The 22,466-nt window shown below is 45.3% G+C and overlaps 1 protein-coding gene and 1 long non-coding RNA gene across 12 annotated transcripts in view; one reads left to right on the top strand and one right to left on the bottom strand.

Annotated features, from left to right (window-relative positions):
* PXYLP1 (2-phosphoxylose phosphatase 1) overlaps nt 1-10,009 on the bottom strand; it is a 79,514-nt gene extending 69,505 nt beyond the window's left edge. For 7 of the 11 annotated variants that reach the window (XM_082461266.1, XM_082461265.1, XM_082461267.1 and 4 more), the window contains exons 1-2: nt 1,179-1,337; nt 564-709 (exon numbers count right to left, since the gene is read on the bottom strand). The gene's annotated coding sequence lies outside the window, so the exon portion shown is untranslated. Of the gene's footprint in view, nt 1-253; nt 379-563; nt 779-1,020; nt 1,157-1,178; nt 1,338-2,077 lie in introns of those variants that run through there. The other 4 variants (XM_082461271.1, XM_082461264.1, XM_082461257.1 and 1 more) reach the window with 4 other exon arrangements.
* The window catches only part of LOC309660567, a 412,061-nt gene that overhangs the window by 296,682 nt on the left and 92,913 nt on the right, over nt 1-22,466 (top strand). The gene's annotated exons all lie outside the window — the stretch shown is intronic.

Below are 22,466 nucleotides of genomic sequence, written 5' to 3'. Positions count from 1 at the left end.
TGTCCCCAAGTTGTGGAGCCTTCTTGAGGCTCCTTTGGCCGTCCACCCCACACTTGCCCATTCGCACGCGATCTGATTCCGCAACTCTCCTGATTTTACTTTTCGAATGCTTACAAAGCATCCCTGTCTTCCCACGAAGGCACTGGCCACCCAGGCGGTGATGTCCTCCCTCCCCACAAAACGTCCCGCCTAAGCGGGAAAATATGGCTCCACATCCTCCGGCACTGCTAATCCTTTAACGACCCACACTTACACCTTGAAAGACCGCTGCAGCCGCCAAGAAGGCCACCAGCTCGAAGCACAACCAATTTCGTGTGTGTAACAAAGCCGGCTTCTTTAAAAGACTGCGACCTAAGCAGGTTCACGAGCAAAAACAACGCCGGGGGGTGTAAACCACGCAGTCCTAACCTGAGCATCCCGGAATGTTAACCTGTGCACGCAGCGGCCCCCTCCGCTGGGCCCCAGGACTCCCGGGGGCGCCGGGCGCAGGTAGCTGCCGGCAGGAGCCGGCCCCACCCCCGAGGAAGACGGCAGAGAACTTGCCGTCACCGCAGCCTCCTTACCTGGAGACCAGCTGGCTCGCCACGGCCGGGGAAGGGGGATCCTGCGAGCTCCAGTTCCGGCAGGAATCAGGCGGCAGGAGTGCGGGGGCCGGGCAGGAGCGGGCTGGAGGGGCGGGACCGCGGATGGAGGCTGGCGAGGTGCGGGGCTGGAGGTGGAGAAGCAGGACGCAGCGCGGGTGAAGGGAGGCACCCACCGGAGGCTGCGGGGCAAAGGCCTGGGGAAAGGGCGGCGGAATCGTAGGCAGGGTTAGGGGGCGCTGGGGTTAGGAGAGGGGGCGGTGGATGAGAAGGCGGGGACTGGGATCCGGGCGCGTGGGCGTGGGGGGGCCGCTTGGGGAGTGGAAGCGAGTCGGGGGCTGGGGTTTGGGGAAGGGCCGGGGATGGAGGAGGGAGCTTAGTAGCCGCGTTCAGACCCGGTGCTCGCAAGTGCGCCCCCGACCCCCCACCCCTCTCGCACCGGAGTCACGCCCGGTCGTCCCGGCCTTGGCGCGTCCAGAGGACCCCTTCGGTCTCCAAGACCGGCACCCCGGGACACCCGCCCGCCTCGAGCCTCCGCGGGAGGCTCCGCTCAGCCTCAAAGGCAACCACCCCTACCGCGGCCCGCGCCGCGCTCACCGCCCATGGTCCCGGCCCGGCCCCGGCTCCGCCACAGCGCGCCCGGTTCGGCGCTCGCCGCCCGCTCCTCCCCGCGCAGGGGGAGGCGAGGGCGGCGCGCAGCGACTTCGGGGCAGCGCGACGGCCCGCAGCGCCCCCTAGTGACCTCGCCGCCCTCGAGCTCCGCCCCGGAGGCGGCGATGCGGTGCGGCCCGGGCGGCCGGAAGGGAGCAGAAGGGGCTGCGGAGAGGACACTGATTGGAGGAGGTCAAACACAGACCCCAGAGACGGGCCAGTCTTCAGAGATCCCAGCGTGCGAAAGTCACGGTCACCGGCACCCTGAGGGCGCGGGGACCGCGGCCACCGGAGCGCAGGGCCTCTGCGCGCCTAACAACGCGGGACTCGGGATCAGGGATGCGTGGACGCACGCCTAGGCCGGGTACACAGACACGGCTCGGAGCCCTAGTGTGGGTGCCTGTGGACAGTGTGCCTGACCCGGCGCCACCCGGGGGCCGGTGCTGAGCTGGACGCGCGTGTTTGGGGTCCACCATTGCCGGTGACTGATCCAAACTGTCATGATTCTCGCCACCTTGCCCCTCCCCCCTCAGGCTACTCCACGTTTCCCTTCCGGCTCCCACCACATCCGGCCCTGTGTGTCAACTCTAGACCTCCACGCTGCTGTCTCTGGGTGGCCTGCCGGCGCCCTGGCGAGGTCGCGGTCCGGGCAGCGTCTCTCCCCACCCCTTCACCGTCCCGTGGTTCTCAGCGTTCTCGGAGCTACTGGAGAGCCACAGAGCACTTGACTGATTTCTGTAACTCCCTGTTAAGACACCCGAGAGACGTGCAGTTGAACTTGATATGATATCGTATTGGGGGTCATTTCTTTCAAATGTTGGGTCCCAGCTGGTGGTGATTCCTACCTGATTTCTCTGCGCGAGATGATCTGACCAACTGCGACTGTCAGAGAGGACTTTGGTGTCAGTTCAAGATCTGCAGTGACCCCTACGTGCCCTAGAGCAACTGGTCTTGCGGAAAATAGGCTCCTAAGTATATTTACCATTGACCTCCCGGGCGCACTTTCTGGAGGAGTTTCTCACTTGGCCTCTGCTTTCACTCCTGTATTGATGGCTCCCAAATCCACACTTGACACGGAGATTCTTCACCCATATTTCTACCTACTCTCTGGTTTTCCGCTTAGAACTTTCCATCTCAGTTCAGCACTCCCAGCACCAAATTCTATCTCTTGCCAGCTCTATGGTCTCACCATTTACGCAGCCCCCTGGTTTGCCTTCCTCAGCTGAAGGCTCAATGTCCAGGGAGGCTTTGCTTCTAAATCCTGATAACCTGCTTTTCTCACCCCATTTCTGGGATGCCACACTGTGCTCGGCTCCTCCCTGCCCTGACCACTGACACAACCCCTCCCAGTCATGAGCCGCACCTCCCAGCACAAAGTCCTTTCACTGTCCGCCTTAGCATCGCCCCAGACTCTCCCACCTGGCTCTCAGCCCACCGCACCCCACCCAACACCTCTCCTCCTTCCCTCCACAATCCCTCTGACTGTCCTCTCACTAATTCCAGGCTCTACCCCTTCCCTGGTGCTGCCTCCTCCCTCTTCCCTACACGAGTTAGGGCGCTTCCTGCTCTAAATGACAGGCAACCCAATTCACACTCGCTTAAACAAAAAGGAATTGATTGACTCACATAAATTAAAAGCTCAGGGCACGTCTGCTTCAGGCCCTGGAAACCAAAGCCTTCAAGGACTCTCCATCTCCCAGCTTTGCTTCCTTCCATGTGAGCTATACTCTCAGGCTCCATACGAGACCCCAGGCTCACAGCCTCGCAGCAACAAGGCCAGCAGAAAAACCGCTTCTCTTTGCCCACCGTTCCCGCAAGCCTGTGTCCTGACTCTGCTTGGCATGACTGGGTCACCTGTCCATCCTGTTCTCCCAGCCACGGTGACCCCTCCCTCTCTGCTACCTTCTCATCCCCCACAGGGAACCAGTGTCTGCTCCTGGATCCCTTCTCTGTCACAGTGGGACTGAAGGTGACACAGGACACCATTGCTAACCATTTCTCCACAAAATATATCACAATACGCTTCACCTAGCTGCAGCCTTCCTGTGTTGGCACAGGGTGTTTTGTTCCAAACCAGAAGTGGGGCACAGGCCCTCTCTGTTTACAGCTTCCTCCTCAGCCTATCTGGGATTTCTGTCTTTGCATCATACCCCCTCCGTAAGTCAAGACTTGGTACGGAGATGGCCTCAGGCCCCTCAGGGAACCAGGCGTCATATTCTCCCTAGACTCACCCTCTCAGTCTCTTTCCTCACTTTCCCTGTTCTCTGATGGCTTAATCCCCCCTTCCATTCTGAAGGAGGTGTCCTCTCCCTCCTCCCTGTGGACTTTGGGTTCGGAACGGTACCCACCCTTCCCTGCCCCTGGGGCAGTAACACTTCTTGGCTGAAACTTAAAGGAGGAAGGGGCTACAGGAAAGAAAAAGATTTCCACAGGGAAAATATATATTGGGAAGCATCTCAAAACCATTCCCCCCATTAAACCTCTTTCCTCTGTTGCCGTTGAGGTAAGATGGGGCCTGAAGCAGCTGGTGACCTTCTGGCCAGCACCAGGGGATGCCATGCCAAAGCCGACACAGAGGAAAACAGAGTCGAGAGACAGGCAGCTTTCTGTTGCTCCTAAAACCAGGACCTGAATTTTTCAAGTACATGTCCAGTAAATCCCCACTTTTCCCCAAGCAAACTGGAATTGGTTTTACTATCACTTGCAGCCAAGAGTCCTGAGTAGCACAAACCCATAGCACAGCTCCTGGCACATTGGTCCCTGCAAAAGAGTAACTATCAGCATCATTGTTCATCAGATACAGGAGCAAGCTATGCCCATCGATGACCATAAAACAGAGTAGAAAGAAAAAAGCACGCTGCCATCTGTTCAAAACCTTAGTCTCCCCTTCTATTCCCAGCCTTTGTCCTTCCCACACACACATTTTGGTCCCCCAGGGAAACTCAAAATTTGTTGAAGGTCGAACCCTCCCATCTTATAAAAATAGTCCCAGACTCAGCCAAGTCATGAATATTCTGCCAGGCAGCACTTGCTGTCGTTTTATGCAAGCAGTCCCTGCCTGAGCAGCTGGGAGCAGGTGCCATCTTCAATTCAGTTTCAATCCGTTGAGCAAAACAAAGCTGAGCAAATATTTGTACAGCCTCCTTTGTCCTGCACTGTAGACTTAGAGAAACAATGGGCTACTGCTCCCACCCTGAAAGGGTTGACTGGGGGAAGACAGTTAGTCTCTGACGGAGTCTGAGGTAAGCTAACAATACCAGGGAGGCCCCTAGGGGCCCAGGTGAAGCGGTTTATTAGCACCAGGTTCTAAGTTCCAAAGGTCTGTGCCGCCCGCAACCCTGCCTTCCAACAGAGTTACACATCTGTACAAAACATTTCTTTTGTGACCACCACAGTATCTAGATGACAAATATTATTCTTAAGTTCCATGTACCATGGGTTTTGTTTCTCTGATTATAAAAGTTCCCATTCATTGTGAAAACTTGGGAAAAGACAAAGTACACATGAAGATGAAATTTTTAATTATCTGCAATAAATTGGTGTCAAGTAATATAGTAAACATCAAACTAAGATTTAAAGTGAGAAGACTAATCCATACATGTTTCCATTTCACCACTGGCCACCCCAGGGCCTCAGGGAGATAAATATCCTGCAAAAGGTTAGGGGTCATTTCTTAGGTTCTTTTAAAAATCCTGCACTCTCCCTACCACACGTATACTTTTCAAAACTGCAATCCCGGCCTCCCAGCTCCAGGGTGGTCTGCGCTCTATTATTTATGTGTGCATGATTCATTGTACTTGCTACCAGCTGCAACCTCTTCTCCCCACCCCAGCAGGCTTATTATACAAGCCCCTGCCCCTCCTAAGAGCAGCCAGGGAGCGCAAACTCATTTTACCATCTATCTGGGTGAAATCTAATTAGAAAGGCAAATCTGGAAGAACAGAACACAAAATAACCACGTTAAATAAAAATAAGAGATGGCTTCAAACCTGACCTTGAGCCAAAAAAAATCACAAAGAACTGAAGTAATCTGCTGATTCATAGATCTAAATATTCATTTTTGTCCTCTCACCTCTGAGCCCAACCAAAAGATGTTTCTAAGGAAAAAAGAAACAAACAAGCACTAGATGAGCTCACACAAATCTTATTTAGAAATCATAAAAGGACAACAAGGATTTCGGCTGTCTGTTTCATCTACAACAGTGCCCAAAGTGCCAGAAACAGACGTATAAAAATTGGATGCATGGATGAATGGGCCAGGAACCCATGCCTCTCATTTTACAATTAGAAGCCAAGCAGAAAGGAGACAGGAGGAGAGTGGGAACCTGGTGGAGCTTTCTGCGATCTCACGGCCGCTTGGGAGACAAAAAACGGGAGGTCGGTGTCCATGAGAGAAGTGGGGCCCAGCTGACACCCCAGACTTCCTGTTAGGACCCAAAACAGAAAAGATGGAAGCTAGGAAACAGCCTTAGAATGCTGAAAGGAAGTCATTGCCAATGTAGAATTCTATGCTCAGAGAAAACGAGAGACAGAGGGTAATCAGTTTGCCCCAAATCAATCACAGTAATGGAAAAGAATGTACATTCTGCTATTATTGGGTGGAGTGTCATACAGATGCAAATTAATTCAGTAGTGTTTTTCAACTCTTCCAGATCCTCACTAATTTTTTTTTCTACTTTTCTATCAATTATTGAGTGAGAGACTTCCCTGGTGGTACAGTGGTTAAGAATCCACCTGCCAATTCAGGGGACACGGGTTCGAGCTCTGGTCCGGGAAGATCCCACATGCTGCGGAGCAACTAAGCCCATGTGCCACAACTACTGAGCCTGAGCTCTAGAGCCCGCGAGCCACAGCTACTGAAGCCCGCGTGCCTAGAGCCCGTGCTCTGCAACAAGAGAAGCCACCGCAATGAGAAGCCCGCGCACCGCAGCGAAGAGTAGCCCCCGCTCTCCGCAACTAGAGGAAGCCTGCGCGCAGCAATGAAGACCCAACTCAGCCAAAAATAAAATTAATTAATTAATTTCAAAAAATTATTGAGTAGTTGACGTCTACTATAATTACTATAACTAATTTATTTCTCCTTTCAGACCTATTAATTTTTGCTTCATGTTTTTAAGCTTTCATTAGGTGCAGAAATGTTTTGGATTTTTATGTACACTTGATGAATTGCCCCTTTATCTCTTTATCCCTTTTAATATTCTTTGATGTGAAATCTACTTCATCTGATGTTAACATAGCCACTCTAATTTTGTTTTGGTTAGTATGGTACCTCCTTTTCCTTCCCTCTTCCCTTTAATCTATTTGTGTCTTTATATTTAAAGTAGTTTTTTGGTAAGCATCAAAAAGTTGTACATTGCTTTTTTATTCAATCCGACAATCTCTGCCTTTTATTTGAGGTGTTTAAACTATTTTTATTTAATGAGATTAATAATTTGGTTGGGTTTAATGGTATCACTTTACTATTTGTTTTCTGTTTGTCCCATTCTATATTTTTTTGCTTCTTTTTTGTTGAGTATTTTTTATTATTTCTTTTTACCTTCTCTGCTTATTTGTTATATCCCTTTGGTTTTTTATTTCCAATGGTTGTATTAGGGTTATAGTATACATTTTTAGCTTATCACAGTCATGCTAGTTTTGTTTTACCACTTGATGTACAGTATCAGAAGCCTATTAAAATATACTTCGATTTCCCCCTCCTGCTCTTGGCAATATTGTTTTCATACATTTTACATCTACATTTGTTACAAACTCCATAATACATTGTTATCATTCTTGCTTCAAAACATCAACAACCTTTTAAGGTGATTTTTAAAATAAGAAAGAGTCATTTTATACTTACATACATATTCACCATTTCCGGCGATCTCCATTTCTTTGTGTAGACCCACATTTCCATCTAATATCATTTTCCTTTTGCCTAAAGGACTCTCTTTAACATTTCTTGTACTATATGTCTTATGGTGATAAATTCTTCCAGCTTTTCTATGTCTGAAAAATATCTTGACTTCGCCCTTGTTTCTGAAGGATATTTTCTCTGGGTATAGAATCCTAGGTTGACAAGTCTGTTTCTTTCAGTCCTTTAAAGATGTTGCACCACTGTCCTCTGATTTGTATTGTTTCCGACAAGAATCTACTGTCATTCTTCTCTTTCTTCCTCTTTATGTAATGTGTCTTTTTTCCTCCTGCTTGCTTTTATAATTTTCACTCCATCACTGGTTTTAAGCCATTAGATGATGATTTGCTTTGATGTAGCTTTCCTTTCATTCCTCCTGTTTGGGGCTTAGTGAAAAACCTCTCCACCGGCCTTTGATGAGGGCTCAGAAGAGTCCTTCCACTCTTTATTTTCCCAAGAAACTAAAGCACTATTAGAGCTAGCTGCTCCCTCAATACCCAGAGCACCCAGTATATTCTCACACATCTTACAGGGAGCAAGGAGCTACACAGCCCTCACCCTCCCTCCTCTGCCCCTTCTCTCTAGCCATCCTACCTGCCTCCAACACCCTATCCCACTCCCTTGGATCCTCCCTGGGTTGCAAAATGGTCCAAAGCAGAGAAGTTGAGTTGAACCATATCTGGGGTGGGGTGGAAAGCAGGCCTGGGACAACTGGGGTGCTCCCTGCTGTTCTGGAGAACCAAAGAGGGGATGGACCCAAGTCCCTTTGGAAGAGTGAGTGGCCAGCATAAGGGCAGTGTGGAGGGGTGGGCAAAGAATGGAGAGGTTGCAAGAAGCCTCCACTCCCCATTCATTCATTTATTGAGTGCCTAGGACATGCCCAGTACTGTGCTGGGGGCCTCGAAGACAACAGTGACTCGTCACTGCCAGAACAGCTTCCAAGGCTTGTCTGAGGAGACATCTGGCCAAACAAGCAACAGATCGCAATGTGATCACTGTGGGTTCAGCAGGAAAAAATGTAATCCCATTTTATGTAAGGGATAAAAGTAATGGCTAGAGAGGTTAAAGGACATGCCTGGGTGACCCAGCAATCTGGTGGTGGAGTTTGTATGAAATCAAGGCCCAAGGTAGGTTCCCCCAACCCTCGCATCACTGCAGCCCTTCCCCAGAGATCAAGATGCCCCTCGCAGGGCAGAACTGTCCAGCATGCATGTCATGACGTCAAGATTCTTCACCAGGGTCCTTTGTGCAGGTCCCAGGTCCTTCAGCAGGGTCTGTACAACCCAGAGGTGGGCCCCACGCAGCTCCTGATGCCCCACGTGGCTGTGCCTTGTCACTGCAGTAGGCCTGTAAGCTTCTCAGATGGTGATGGCGCTGAATCCCCCAGAGTTTCTCGCACATGCCTGGCGATCAATAAACGTCTGCTGATCAAGTTCCTGTTAATGAATGGCAACGACTTCATCAGTAAATATTGATGGATTTGAGGCTCCTGCTCACTCTGGACAACAAGCCAGGGCTTTTGCCAAAGGAGGCAGAAAAGAATTTCCAATAAGCTGGATGTGTTCCAATCTCTTACATGGACAAATCTGTAATTGATTCAGAGGGGTGTAGAAGGGGGTCTCCCTGTTGTCATGGTGACTCTGAAAAAATTTTTTTCTTTAACGGCATCCCAGACATCAAGACTCTGAAGCAATGGCCCTTTTAAAATTGAATCATATTAATAAGATCTACCCAACTGAATGATGTTTCTTTCTTTCTTTCTTTTTTTTATTAGATGCATTATTAACTTGGCTAGCAGCAAGACCTCATAAATGCAAAATGCCTATTCAAGAAGAACACCACTTCCAGCACAGAATAAATAAGATACAACTCATTAATTCCAGAGATCCTGGCGTATAAAGAATAAGCTCTGTGAATGGTGGTCTTCGGGTTGTAGATTCTTGAAGGGACTGGGTTGTGTGTGGGTCACTTCACTTGAGTGAATCCTCAAAACCTGGGGCAGCCCACACAGGCTAGCAGACCAGGCTGATGACAAAGTATCAGAAGGAAGTTGGGGGGAAAAAACAAGTAAATTTCACAGAAGTTCTACATTGTGCAAGAGAGGAATTGCAAGAATATTGAATCTTACAGCCCTCCTGCCCAGTGCCATCTTTTAACATTGGATTTAGTAATATTTGGCGTTTATTGAGCAAGTAATTTGGCAGATAGACCCTAAAATGTCCCCCAGTGATCCCCACCTCCTGATATTCACACCCTTGCGTCACCCCCTCACCTTGAGTGAGGGCAGGACCTGTGACTTGCTTCTAAACAATAGAATAGGGCAAAGGGGATGAGATGACACTTCTGTGATTATGTTACATAAGACGTAACTTCTGTCTTGTTAGCTGACTCTCTCCCTCACTGGCTTTGATGAAGCAAGATGCCATATAGTGAACTACACTATGGAGAGACCCCCTCTGGCAAGCAACTGAGGGCAGACTCTGGCCAACATCCAGAAAGGAACTGAGGCCCTCATTCCAACAACGCTGAAGAAACTGAATCCAGCCAACACCCACGTGAGCTTGGAAGTAGATTCTTTCCCAATCATACCTTCAAATGACTCCATCCCTGGCCAACACCTTGATTGCAGCCTCATGAGATATCCTGGAGCAGAAGACTTAGCTAAGCCATGCCTGGATTCTTGACCCACACAAACACAGAGATGATAAATACGTGTTGTTTTAAGCCACTAGCTTTGTGATGAGTTGCTGCACAGTAATAGATAACTAATAGAAGCACCTACCGATGTTCTAAGTGACATGGACACACTGGTAGACAAGACAGAGAGTTCGCTGTCTTCATGGACTTTCCCTTCTAGTTGTAAATTAATAAGTAAAGTAAATTAATAAATTATTAATAAGTAAATTAATAAATTACTGCCATGAAGAAAAGGAAATTAAGGCAAGAGAATAGAGGAAGAAGTGGATGGTATTTTAGATAGGGTTAATGAGTAATGTTGTCTGAGCGGAGGGAATATTTGAGCAGAGAACTGAAGAAGTGGGCATATCAGAAGGAGGAGCATTACAGGTAGAGGAAAGAGCAAGTCCACAGGTCTGGGTGGGATCAAGATTGGCAGGTTGAATCCCAGTTAGTACAGGGAGTAAGAGCTGAGCTCAGAGAGTTAGTGGGGTCAGATCACAGATGGCCCTGCAGGCCGTGGGGAGGGCTTTGCTTATATTGGCCACGTGAGAGGACGCTCCCTGAGCCTTCTGAGCAGGTAAGTGACATCATCTGACCTGAGGGTAAGAGTCTCTCTGGAATACCCAGAACATGAACTGCACAGAAGCTACACAGGGCATGGAAAGTGACAAAGAGCCTCTCATCTATTTTTCTTCAGGGATTCTCCCAGAAGCCCTTTGGAGTAGATGGGGCAGGTACAGGAATTCCTCCCAAATTTTGCATCCCTCTAGTTCAAAAGGCTGATCTATATGGTTGGACTCTTGAGTCCTTTTCCCACACTCAGGAGCCCCATTAGAATGGAGACAGAACAAATGGTGAGTCACTCCAGACATGACTCAGGGGCCCTGATCATAATGTCAAGAAGGTTGTGAATATTTGCATGGGAGATGAAACAGATGAAAAACAGTGCTTTTCAGATGCACAGTATTTGCAGCAAGGCAAGTAGATGTATAGAAAACTTTTTTTTTTTAATTTACAAGTATCTTTTTGAAATTATCCAGAAAGAAGATTCTGAAAATGTTTCCTGTGAATGAACTATATAGGACACATTATTGCTAACCTAAAATGTTTCAAATGCCATTAAGATGTGGGTTTTTTTTGTTTTTTCGTGTTTTTTTTTTGAGTGGTACTCTATTGTGTTCTTTTAGAGGCTATATAAACATATTAGACTTTTTAAAATTTTATTTATTTCATTTATTTATTTTTGGATCTGTTGGGTCTTCGTTGCTGTGCACGGGCTTTCTCTAGTTGCAGTGAGCGGGGGCTACTCTTTGTTGCGGTGTGCGGGCTTCTCATTGCGGTGGCTTCTCTTGTTGGAGAGCACGGGCTCTAGGCACGTGGGCTTCAGTAGTTGCAGCATGCAGGCTCAGTAGTTGTGGCTCGTGGGCTCTAGAGCGCAGGCACAGTAGTTGTGGCGCATGGGCTTAGTTGCTCCGCAGCATGTGGGACCTTCCCGGACCAGGGCTTGAACCCATGTCCCCTGAATTGGCAGGTGGATTCTTAACCACTGCGCCACCAGGGAAGTCCCTAGATGTTTGTTATACTCACATTTATTATTAATCCCTCAACCTTATTTTTTGTAAGGTTTGAGTTCCACACATACAGTATTTTTGTTAAGTAAACATAAAACTCAGGTTTGAAAGAGAAATCTGTATTATCCCTGAACTTAAAGAGTTTAAGTAAAGGGCCTCTATGTTTTCTCAGTGGGTCATGCTGGCTTGGGCAATGGGAGAGGGAGAAGGCAGCAAACCTAACCGTATTGGAAAACAGGTGACTGAAACCTCACCCTGCCCTCCATCCATCCCCTCATCCATCCACTCATCCACTCATCCATCCATCCACTCAGCCATGCAGCCACTCATCCACCTACCCATCCATCCATCCTTCCACTCACCCATTCATCCACTCATCCATCCATTCACCCATCCATTCATTTATTTATTCACCCATCCATCCATCCAACAAATATTTAATGAGCACCAAACAGAACCAGACGTTGTAATAGAAAGCTGGAGACGAGGCAGACACTGCCCCTGTCTTCATATAGTCTAATCTTTGTTCTCCACACAAATTTGGGTACCTTTCCTCAAGCACCGAGTCCTCCACTGCTCTTGAGCTCCATTTATGCAATCACACATCTCAGCCTTGCTGGCGGATGTCCAGATAAACTTTGCTCTCCAGTCTTGGGGACCAGAATCCAAGAGATTCCCTCAAATCACTCTCTGAGACGGTTGTGGGCAGAGTGGGTTAGCAGAGGTCTCAGAATCTGGTCCAAAGTCCTTCTGGTGCTTAATTCACAAAGAAGCTTTTCTAGGTACCAATACTAATAGCACAAAACCTCTGAAACAAATACAGTAAGTCCCCTACATACAAACCTTCAAGTTGTGAACTTTCAAAGATGCGAACGTATATTCACGTGTCCAATCATGTCAGTTAGTTCTATCTGAGGAGGCACTGTTAGTTTTTGAGGCACAGGACCTGAACGTAAAATGGTACACAAAGTTTGCAGCACCCGTTCAGAATGCAATCCAGTGCTACCGTGTCATCTATGACAAGAAAAAAAAGAGCTACTACCCAGACATCACTGGACCATTTTTTTAAGAGGGTAGGTATAATTGAATCCAGCAAGGAACCAGAACCTGTGCCATCAACGTCAGGTATGAGTGAAATTGCAGCTTGCCCTCCGTCTCCTACTGCTGACGATCCTTCAGCTCTACCATCTCCCACCTCCTCTCCCTCCTCCAGTCAGTAACTCTTCTTGCCTGTTCACTTGATGCCAGCCCCTGTATGCCAGCTGTTGTACTGTACTACTGTACTTTTCAAGGTGCTGTACTGTAAGATTAAAAATGTTTTCTTTATTTTTTTGTTTGTTTTTTATGTGTTATTTGTGTGAAAAGTATTATAAACGTATTACAGTACAGTACTATATAGCCGATTGTGTTAGTTGGGTACCTAGGATAACTTTGTTGCACTTACGAACAAAATTGGACTTATGAATGCACTCTTGGAATGGAACTCGTTTGTATGTCGGGGACTTACTCTATTCAAATGTGTTGAATAATTACTACATGCTAGCAGCATTGATGAGTATATTCTTATTTTCAAAAACTACATGGTTCTTCTAGGTCCTGCTCCTCTCTACTGCTTCTGCCCTAATTTTGATGTGTTCCCCAAGGTTAACTTCTTAGCCTTCCCCTTTATGTACCCTGAGTGATCTCATCCACTTCTTTCACCAAATCTGAATCCTGATCCAACTAGATTTCCTAAGCTCTTGACTTGCGTGTCTGTTTTCCTGCTGGACCCACATGTCCCAAGAGGACACAAGCTCATTGTGTCCTAAACCAAACTCTTACGGCAAGTACAAAAGCAAGGTCCCAGATCCCTAAGATCTGATGAATGAAATCCATAGGGAATGTCTCCTGGACTGACCAGAGTCAGAGAGACTAGAGCTATTCAGGGACATGAACCCAGCTCAAGAAACAGGCATCAAAGAGAGGGTGAGCTGCGAAGAAAACCAGGGGCTCAGGGAGAAAACTATGTTATTGTCCAAGGAGGTGAGACTCTGGATAGAGGGGTTCTGGGCAGTCCTGCCATAGAAAGAGACCTTGGCCGTGGGGTGGGAGATTATTTTAGGACTCTCTGGTTCAGGGCCCATGCTTCCTAAGCAACTGAATGATTAAAATGTTACCTCCTAAGCCCATTGATACCTTCAGAACCTTCATGACTCCAGATCAGGAGCCCACTCTGTGAATACACCCCCTTTCAGGGGAGGGGGTACACCGGTCTCCTGTGAGTATGGTTAATGTGAGCCAGATGCTGAAAGACATCATTCTGAGTGGGCTGAGAACCCTAGCCCAGCCCGAACCTGGACTCCCCAGGTTCTGGTGGCCCAGGGAGGCACCGTCTGTTTTGTACGGCATTAATGACATCCAGTTGATACACATTTGCACCAGGTGGGCAAGACCACCTTCTTGCTGTGATTTCCAGGACTATCAGTTCTGCCATTTCCCTTATTTATTCAGTAACACCTGAGCATTCACCCATAGACGCCATCACTCCAGTGGCTAAGGTTTCCATGCTGTTTAAATCCAGTTTGCACGTGAGTATAAATTTGTTCAATTTGGGGAGTATTTGCTAAAGATAAACACCTACTCCATGATCCAGAAATTCCATTTCTAGGTCTATACTCAAGAGAAATGAGTGCATACATCCAGCAAAAGGCATATATAAGAATGTCCATCATAACTTTTTCCATTATAGCAAGAAACCCAAATGTCCATCAATAGAAGAATGGATAAAACACTGTGGATATCCATACAATAAAATATTACACAGCAGTAAAGAAGAAGAAAGTAGTGATACATGCAGCAATATAGATGAATCTTACAGACATACAATGAGTGAAAAATGTCAGACACAAAAGGCTCCATACTCTATCGTTCCATCCATATGAAATTCAAGAACAGGCAAAATTAACGGTAATAGAGGTCAGAGTAGAGGTGACCTCAGGGTGGCGGATACTGACTGAGAAAGGGCACAGAAAAACCTTCTGGGGGCTGGACATATACTTTATCATGATCTGGGTGGTGGCGACATGAATGTATTCATATGTGAAAATTCATTGGCTGTACATTGAAAAATAGTGTACTCTTGGTAATTTACTTCAAGTCACCCTTTTTCAACGTCAAAAAAGAAAACAAAAATAGGGAAAACTTTAAAGAGTGAAGTTAGTCCTGAGCAGGGTATTCCTCGAATCCAGGAAGAACAAGTGTATTTAATCTCTCATTCAGGCTCTAATCAAGCTACATTTTTCTTAAGAGGCAAATAGTAAATATTTTCGGCTTTCTGGGCTGTACCAGCTCTGTCACAATGACTCACCCTTGCCCTTGCCCCAGGAAAGCAGTCACAGACAATAAATAAATGAGCTGGTGTGGTTGTGTGCCAATAAAACTTTATTTACAGAAACAGGCAGGGGGTCAGATTTGTCTGCAGACTGTAGTTTGCTGACCCTTGGTCCAATCCATTGGTGGTGACTTTCTGGGAAAACTAGGTTGAGACCCCTTCAGGATTCACCAGAGAAGAATGCAATGATCCATTAGTCATGTCTGTCAAAAGAATGAATATATATATATATATATATATGTATAACTGAATCACTTTGCTCTATGCCTGAAACTAACAAACATTGTAAATCCGCTATACTCCAACAAAATTAAAATTTAAAAAATAAAGTAAAAAAAAAATGACACAGCAGTCAGGCAATCACGTGGCAGTGGGGACCAGCCAGTTCCTCAAACTGAGCCCCCGGGAACCCTTGCTTCACAGAAAACAACCCCTCTTTGTCCTTCCCCTCTAACCCAAGTCCTCCTCCAGCATCTGCCTTCACTGTCCAGCCCCTGGGCCACTGCTCCCCCGCAGGTTTCCTCGCTGCAGGTAACTCACCTCCTTCATGCCTCATAACCCCAGTCTTCCTACTCCTCCTGCCACGCCCAAACCACCTGGCATGAAATCCCCTCTCCTTGGGGTTCTGCCATACAACCACATCGCCCTCTACCCCTGCTTAGGGCTGACTTGTGTCACCCTCCGGGCTGCCTTCTTCCTCATCCCAGGTACTGTCACTAGCCCGGGGGCTCCAGTGCCTGCAGGGCTGACCCTCCCAATATCCTAGCCTCTCAGGTCCTAGATGGCTATGTTTCCCAGGACCTTCACCTGCTCCTACCTGAGCCTCCCATTCCCATAGCCACACTGCAGACCTCCCGTCACATAGCCTTAGCTGCTCTCCACGATGAGCATCCTGAATCCCCCTGTTACACGTTCTAAACCCAGCCCGTCTTCAGCTCTCCCTCCCTCCTCCCCCGCCCCCCGTACCTGCCCCTCACCTCCGCGAGATCGGCAAGCACTTAGTAGACTCCCGCCAGGCTTCACAGCTCTTCATGCAAGCTTTCCTCCCTCTCACGGTATCTTCCACCACCTTGCCCCTCTGTAATCTTATTCAACCCGCCAAATCCCCAGTTCTGAAGGAATCCAAGTGTCTGCTCCACTGTGCCCACCTCCCCGTGGTTGAGCGCTTCTGGGGAACGTCCCACAATCTCTGGCTGGCAGCATATAACCCCATGGATGCAACTCAGCTGGGTCCTCAATGCCGCAGGAATTCTGCCCCCAAAGTGCCACAGCAGGTCTTTGTAAACCTCTCCAAAGCTCCAGCCCCGCCCCTCCCCTCACACTCTCAGCAGGTGACTTTGCCCCCACTTCTAAGGGGGGGGGGATCTTTCAGCATCCTGCCGGCACATCATCAAATGTTAACCCCCTTCCCACATTCACCCTAAGATTGTCTGCACATACTTGGGGGCTCATATCCCCCCATCCCTTCTGGTCCTGAGTGCCTGCCTCAATGGACCCCTCAGCCTTACTCCCATCCCTCCCGCTGGCTGCCCCCTCCTCCCTACTCCATACCTCCCCTTTTTTGATGCCCACATAAAACCACTGTTGGGAAGAAGACTTTTCCTCTTCCAACTTGTGTCCTATGATTGGGGGCCTGCAAATTAACTGAGAAAAGCCAGACTAACAGGAGAAAAGACAAGGTTTATTTTCACACGTGAAAGCAGGAGCTCCCAGTAAAGGAAAAACTCACAAAATAGTTCAAACTAAAAGTTTATATATATATATACTTAACAGAAGTGGGAGCTAGTGCTTCAGTGGGAGAGTATGGTGGGAAATTCTACTGGGCTTTTTTCTTTTTTTTGCTGTGCCGGGCAGCATGCAGGATCTTAATTCCCTGACCAGGGATCGAACCTGTGCCCCCTGCAGTGGAAGCACAGAGTCTTAACCATTGGACCTCCAGGGAAGTCCCTCTACTGGACTTTTTGTTGCTATGGGGAATGGGCAGTTGGTCTTCTAGGCAGCTGTATATTCATAGGAAACTCCCTGGGAGGGGATTCAGCAGCTGTGTTTTGGGAGGCTCTACTTTAGTCAGATAAGGTTTCTTTCTACATCTTCTGTAGCTCAAATGTTTTCAATTTAAAATAATCTTTATACCAACTCTGGGGATCTGAGAGGGAAGTCATACCACTCATACAAAGCATCATGGGTATGGTAGATTTTACTGATCATTTTGGCCACCAATGGAGTTTAGATCATAGAAGTACAAACAACCTAAAATTGAACGTTAGAATTTCCTGTTTGTAAAATTCCCTCAGTCTAATTGACTTTTGCCAATTAGAGTACGTCGCCGGGGCGCCACTCTCCCTTGCCCTCTGCTTCGCTTTTGTTCACAGCCCAGCAATGGCAACACTCCTCCCCCACTTCTTTTTCAGGCCACTGTCGCCCTCCCCAGCCTCTACGCTTAAATCACCCCAGACCTCCTTTTACGTGGCCAAAGACCACATATTCAGCTAAGCAATGGGCACCTCCTGTGAGTCTCTGCAGTACCCTAGTCTCTGCCAGGCTCAGGAGAAGGAGAGAAATTCCTTCCCCCTCTGACCCTCTGGTATGAGAGAGTGGTGGTGGGGAAGAAGCCACAGCCAGTTTTGACTTTATTTATTTATTTATTAACATCTTTATTGGGGTATAATTGCTTTACAATGGTGTGTTAGTTGCTGCTGTATAACGAAGTGAATCAGCTATACATATACCTATATCCCCATATCTCCTCCCTCTTGGGTCTCCCTCCCACCCTCCCTATCCCACCCCTCTAGGTGGTCACAAAGCACCGAGCTGATCTCTCTGTGCTATGCAGTTGCTTCCCACTAGCTACCTATTTTACATTCGGCAGTGTATATATGTCAGTGCCACTCTCTCACTTCGTCCCAGCTTACCCTTCCCCATCCCCGTGTCCTCAAGTCCATTCTCTACATCTGCGTTTTTATTCCTGTCCTGCCCCTAGGTTCATCAGAACCATTTCTTTTTTTTTTTTTTTTAGATTCCATATATATGCGTTAGCATACGGTCTTTGGTTTTCTCTTTCTGACTCACTTCACTCTGTATGACAGACTCTAGGTCCATCCACCTCATTACAAATAACTCAATTTCGTTTCTTTTTATGGCTGAGTAATATTCCATTGTATATATGTGCCACATCTTCTTTATCCATTCGTCTGTTGATGGACACTTAGGTTGCTTTTGTGTCCTGGCTATTGTAAATAGTGTTGCAATGAACATTCTGGTACATGACTTTTTTTGAATTATGGTTTTCTCAGGGTATATGCCCAGTAGTGGGATTGCTGGGTCATATAGTAGTTCTATTTTTAGTTTTTTAAGGAACCTCCATACTGTTCTCCATAGTGGCTGTATCAATTTACATTCCCACCAACAGTGCAAGAGGGTTCCCTTTTCTCCACACCCTCTCCAGCATTTATTGTTTGTAGATTTTTTGATGGTGGCCTTTCTGACTGGTGTGAGGTGATACCTTATTGTAGCTTTGATTTGCATTTCTCTAATGATAAGTGATGCTGAGCATTCTTTCATGTGTTTGTTGGCAATCTGTATATCTTCTTTGGAGAAATGTCTATTTAGGTCTTCTGCTTATTTTTGGATTGGGTTGTTTGTTTTTTTGATATTGAGCTGCATGAGCTGCTTGTATATTTTGGAGATTAATCCTTTACCAGTTGCTTTGTTTACAAATATTTTCTCTCATTCTGAGGGCTATTTCTTCGGCTGTTTATGGTTTCCTTTGCTGTGCAAAAGCTTTCAAGTTTCATTAGGTCCCATTTGTTTATTTTTGTTTTTATTTCCATTTCTCTAGGAGGTGAATCAAAAAGGATCTTGCTGTGATGTATGTCATAGAGTGTTCTGCCTATGTTTTCCTCTAAGAGTTTGATAGTGTCTGGCCTTACATTTAGGTCTTTAATCCATTTTGAGTTTATTTTTGTGTATGGTGTTAGGGAGTATTCTAGTTTCATCCTTTTGCATGTAGTTGTTGAGTTTTCCCAGCACCACTTACCGAAGAGGCTGTCTTTTCTCCATTGTATATTCTTGCCTCCTTTACCAAAGATAAGATGACCATATGTGTGTGGGTTTATCTCTGGGCTTTCTATCCTGTTCCATTGATCTATATTTCTGTTTTTGTGCCAGTACCATACTGTCTTGATTACTGTAGCTTTGTAGTATAGTCTGAAGTCAGGGAGCCTGATTCCTCCAGCTCCGTTTTTCTTTCTCAAGATTGCTTTGGCTATTTGGGGTCTTTTGTGTTTCCATACAAATTGTGAAATTTTTTGTTCTAGTTCTGTGAAAAATGCCAGTGGTAGTTTGATAGGGATTGCATTGGATTTGTAGATTGCTTTGGGTAGTATAGTCATTTTCACAATGTTGATTCTTCCAATCCAAGAACATGGTATATCTCTCCATCTGTTTGTATTGTTTTTAATTTCTTTCATCGGTGTCTTATAGTTTTCTGCATTCTGGTCTTTTGTCTCCCTACGTAGGTTTATTCCTAGGTATTTTATTCTTTCTGTTGCAGTGGTAAATGCGAGTGTTTCCTTTATTTCTCTTTCAGCTTTTTCATCATTAGTGTATAGGAGTGCAAGAGATTTCTGTGCATTAATTGTGTATCCTGCTACTTTACCAAATTCATTGATTAGCTCTAGTAGTTTTCTGGTAGCATCTTTAGGGTTCTCTATGTATAGTATCGTGTCATCTGCAAACAGTGACAGTTTTACTTCTTCTTTTCCTGTTTGGATTCCCTTTATTTCTTTTTCTTCTCTGATTGCTGTGGCTAAAACTTCCAAAACTATGTTGAATAATAGTGGTGAGAGTGGGCAACCTTGTCTTATTCCTGATCTTAGAGGAAATGGTTTCAGTTTTTCACCATTGAGAATGATGTTGGCTGTGGGTTTGTCATATATGGCCTTTATTATGTTGAGGTAAGTTCCTTCTATACCTACCTTCTGGAGAGTTTTTATCATAAATGGGTGTTGAATTTTGTCAGAAGCTTTTTCTGCATCTATTGAGATTATCATATGGTTTTTATCCTTCAGTTTGTTAATATGGTGTATCACATTGATTGATTAGCATATATTGAAGAATCCTTACATTCCTGGGATAAATGCCCCTTGATCATGATGTATGATCCTTTTAATGGGCTGTTGGATTCTGTTTGCTAGTATTTTGTTGAGGATTTTTGCATCTATGTTCATCAGTGATATTGGTCTGTAGTTTTCTTTTTTTGTGACATCTTTGTCTGGTTTTGGTATCAGGGTGATGGTGGCCTCGTAGAATGAGTTTAGGAGTGTTCCTCTCTCTGATATATTTTGGAAGAGTTTGAGAAGGATAGGTGTTAGCTCTTCTCTAAACGTTTGATAGAATTCACCTGTGAAGCCATCTGGTCCTGAGCTTTTGTTTCTTGGAAGATTTTTAATCACAGTTTCAATTTCAGTGCTTGTGATTGGTCTGTTTCTATTTTCTATTTCTTCCTGGTTCAGTCTCAGAAGGTTGTGCTTTTCTAGGAATTTGTCCATTTCTTCCAGGTTGTCCATTTTATTGGCATATAGTTGCCTGTAGTAATCTCTCATGATCCTTTGTATTTCTGCAGTGTCACTTGTTACTTCTCCATTTTCATTTCTAATTCCATTGATTTGAGTCTTTTCCCTTTTTTCTTGATGAGTCTGGCTAATGGTTTATCAATTTTGTTTATCTTTTCAAAGAGCCAGCTTTTACTTTTATTGATCTTTGCTATTGTTTCCTTCATTTCTTTTTCATTTATTTCTGATCTGATCTTTATGATTTCTTTCCTTCTGCTAACTTTGGGGGTTTTTTTGTTCTTCTTTTCTAATTGGTTTAGGTGTAAGGTTAGGTTGTTTATTTGAGATTTTTCTTGTTTCTTGAGGTAGGTTGTATTCCTATAAACTTCCCTCTTAGAACTACTTTTGCTGCATCCCATAGGTTTTGGGTCGTCGTGTTTTCATTGTCATTTGTTTCTATTTTTTGATTTCCTCTTTGATTTCTTCAGTAATCTCTTGGTTATTTAGTAGTGTATTGTTTAGTCTTCATGTGTTTGTATTTTTTACAGTTTTTTTTTCCTGTAATTGATGTCTAGTCTCCTAGTGTTGTCGTCGGAAAAGATACTTGATATGATTTCAATTTTCTTAAATTTACCAAGGCTTGATTTGTGACCCAAGATATGATCTATCCTGGAGAATGTTCCATGGGAGCTTGAGAAGAAAGTGTATTCTGTTGGTTTTGGTTGGAATGTCATATAAATATCAATGAAGTCCATCTTGTTTAATGTGTCATTTAAAGCTTGTGTTTCCTTATTTATTTTCATTCTGGATGATCTGTCCATTGGTGAAAGCGGGGTGTTAAAGTCCCCTACTATGATTGTGTTACTGTCAATTTCCCCTTTTATGGCTGTTAGCATTTGCCTTATGTATCAAGGTGTTCCTATGTTGGGTGCATAAATATTTACAATTGTTATATCTTCTTCTTGGATTGATCCCTTGATCATTATGTAGTGTCCTTCTTTGTCTCTTGAATTAGTCTATTTTCAAGTCTATTTTGTCTGATATGAGAATTGCTACTCCAACTTTCTTTTGATTTCCATTTGCATGGAATATCTTTTTCCATCCCCTCACTTTCAGTCTGTCTGTATGTGTCCCTAAGTCTGAAGTGGGTCTCTTGTAGACAGCATATATTCGGGTCTTGTTTTTGTATCCATTCAGCCAGTCTATGTCTTTTGGTTGGAGCATTTAATCCATTTACATTTAAGGTAGTTATCGATATGTATGTTCCTATTACCATTTTCTTAACTGTTTTGGGTTTGTTATTGCAGGTCTTATCCTTCGCTTGTGTTTCCTGCCTGGAGAAATTCCTTTAGCATTTGTTGTAAAGCTAGTTTGGTGGTGCTGAATTCTCTTAACTTTTGCTTGTCTGTAAAGGTTTTAATTTCTCCATCGAATCTGAATGAGATCCTTGCTGGGTAGTAATCTTGGTTGTAGGTTTTTCTGTTTCATCACTTTAAATATGTCCTGCCACTCCCTTCTGGCTTGCAGAGTTTCTGCTGAAAGATCAGCTGTTAACCTTATGGAGATTCCCTTGTATGTTATTTGTTGTTTTTCCCTTGCTGCTTTTAATAGTTTTTCTTTGTATTTAATTTTTGATAGTTTGATTAATATGTGTCTTGGAGTGTTTCTCCTTGGATTTATCCTGTATGGGACTCTCTGTGTTTCCTGGACTTGATTAACTATTTCCTTTCCCATGTTAGGGAAGTTTTCAACTATAATCTCTTCAAATATTTTCTCAGACCCTTTCTGTTTCTCTTCTTCTTCTGGGACCCCTATAATTTGAATGTTGGTACGTTTAATGTTGTCCCAGAGGTCTCTGAGACTGTCCTCAATTCTTTTCATTCTTTTTTCTTTATTCTGCTCTGTGGTAGTTATTTCCACTATTTTATCTTCCAGGTCACTTATCCGTTCTTCTGCCTCAATTATTCTGCTATTGATTCCTTCTAGAGAATTTTAAATTTCATTTATTGTGTTGTTCATCATTGTTTGTTTGCTCTTTAGTTCTTCTAGGTCCTTATTAAATGTTTCTTGTGTTTTCTCATTCTAGTTCCAAGATTTTGGATCAAAATATTTACTATCATTACTCTGAATTCTTTTTCAGGTAGACTGCCTATTTCCTCTTCATTTGTT

The sequence above is a fragment of the Balaenoptera physalus genome (genome assembly GCF_965194825.1).
Source record: "Balaenoptera physalus genome assembly, chromosome: 4".
NCBI classification, from domain to species: Eukaryota; Metazoa; Chordata; class Mammalia; order Artiodactyla; family Balaenopteridae; genus Balaenoptera; species Balaenoptera physalus.
The sequence above is the reverse complement of the archived record's forward strand: the minus strand, read 5'-3'. Positions and strand labels throughout refer to the sequence as shown.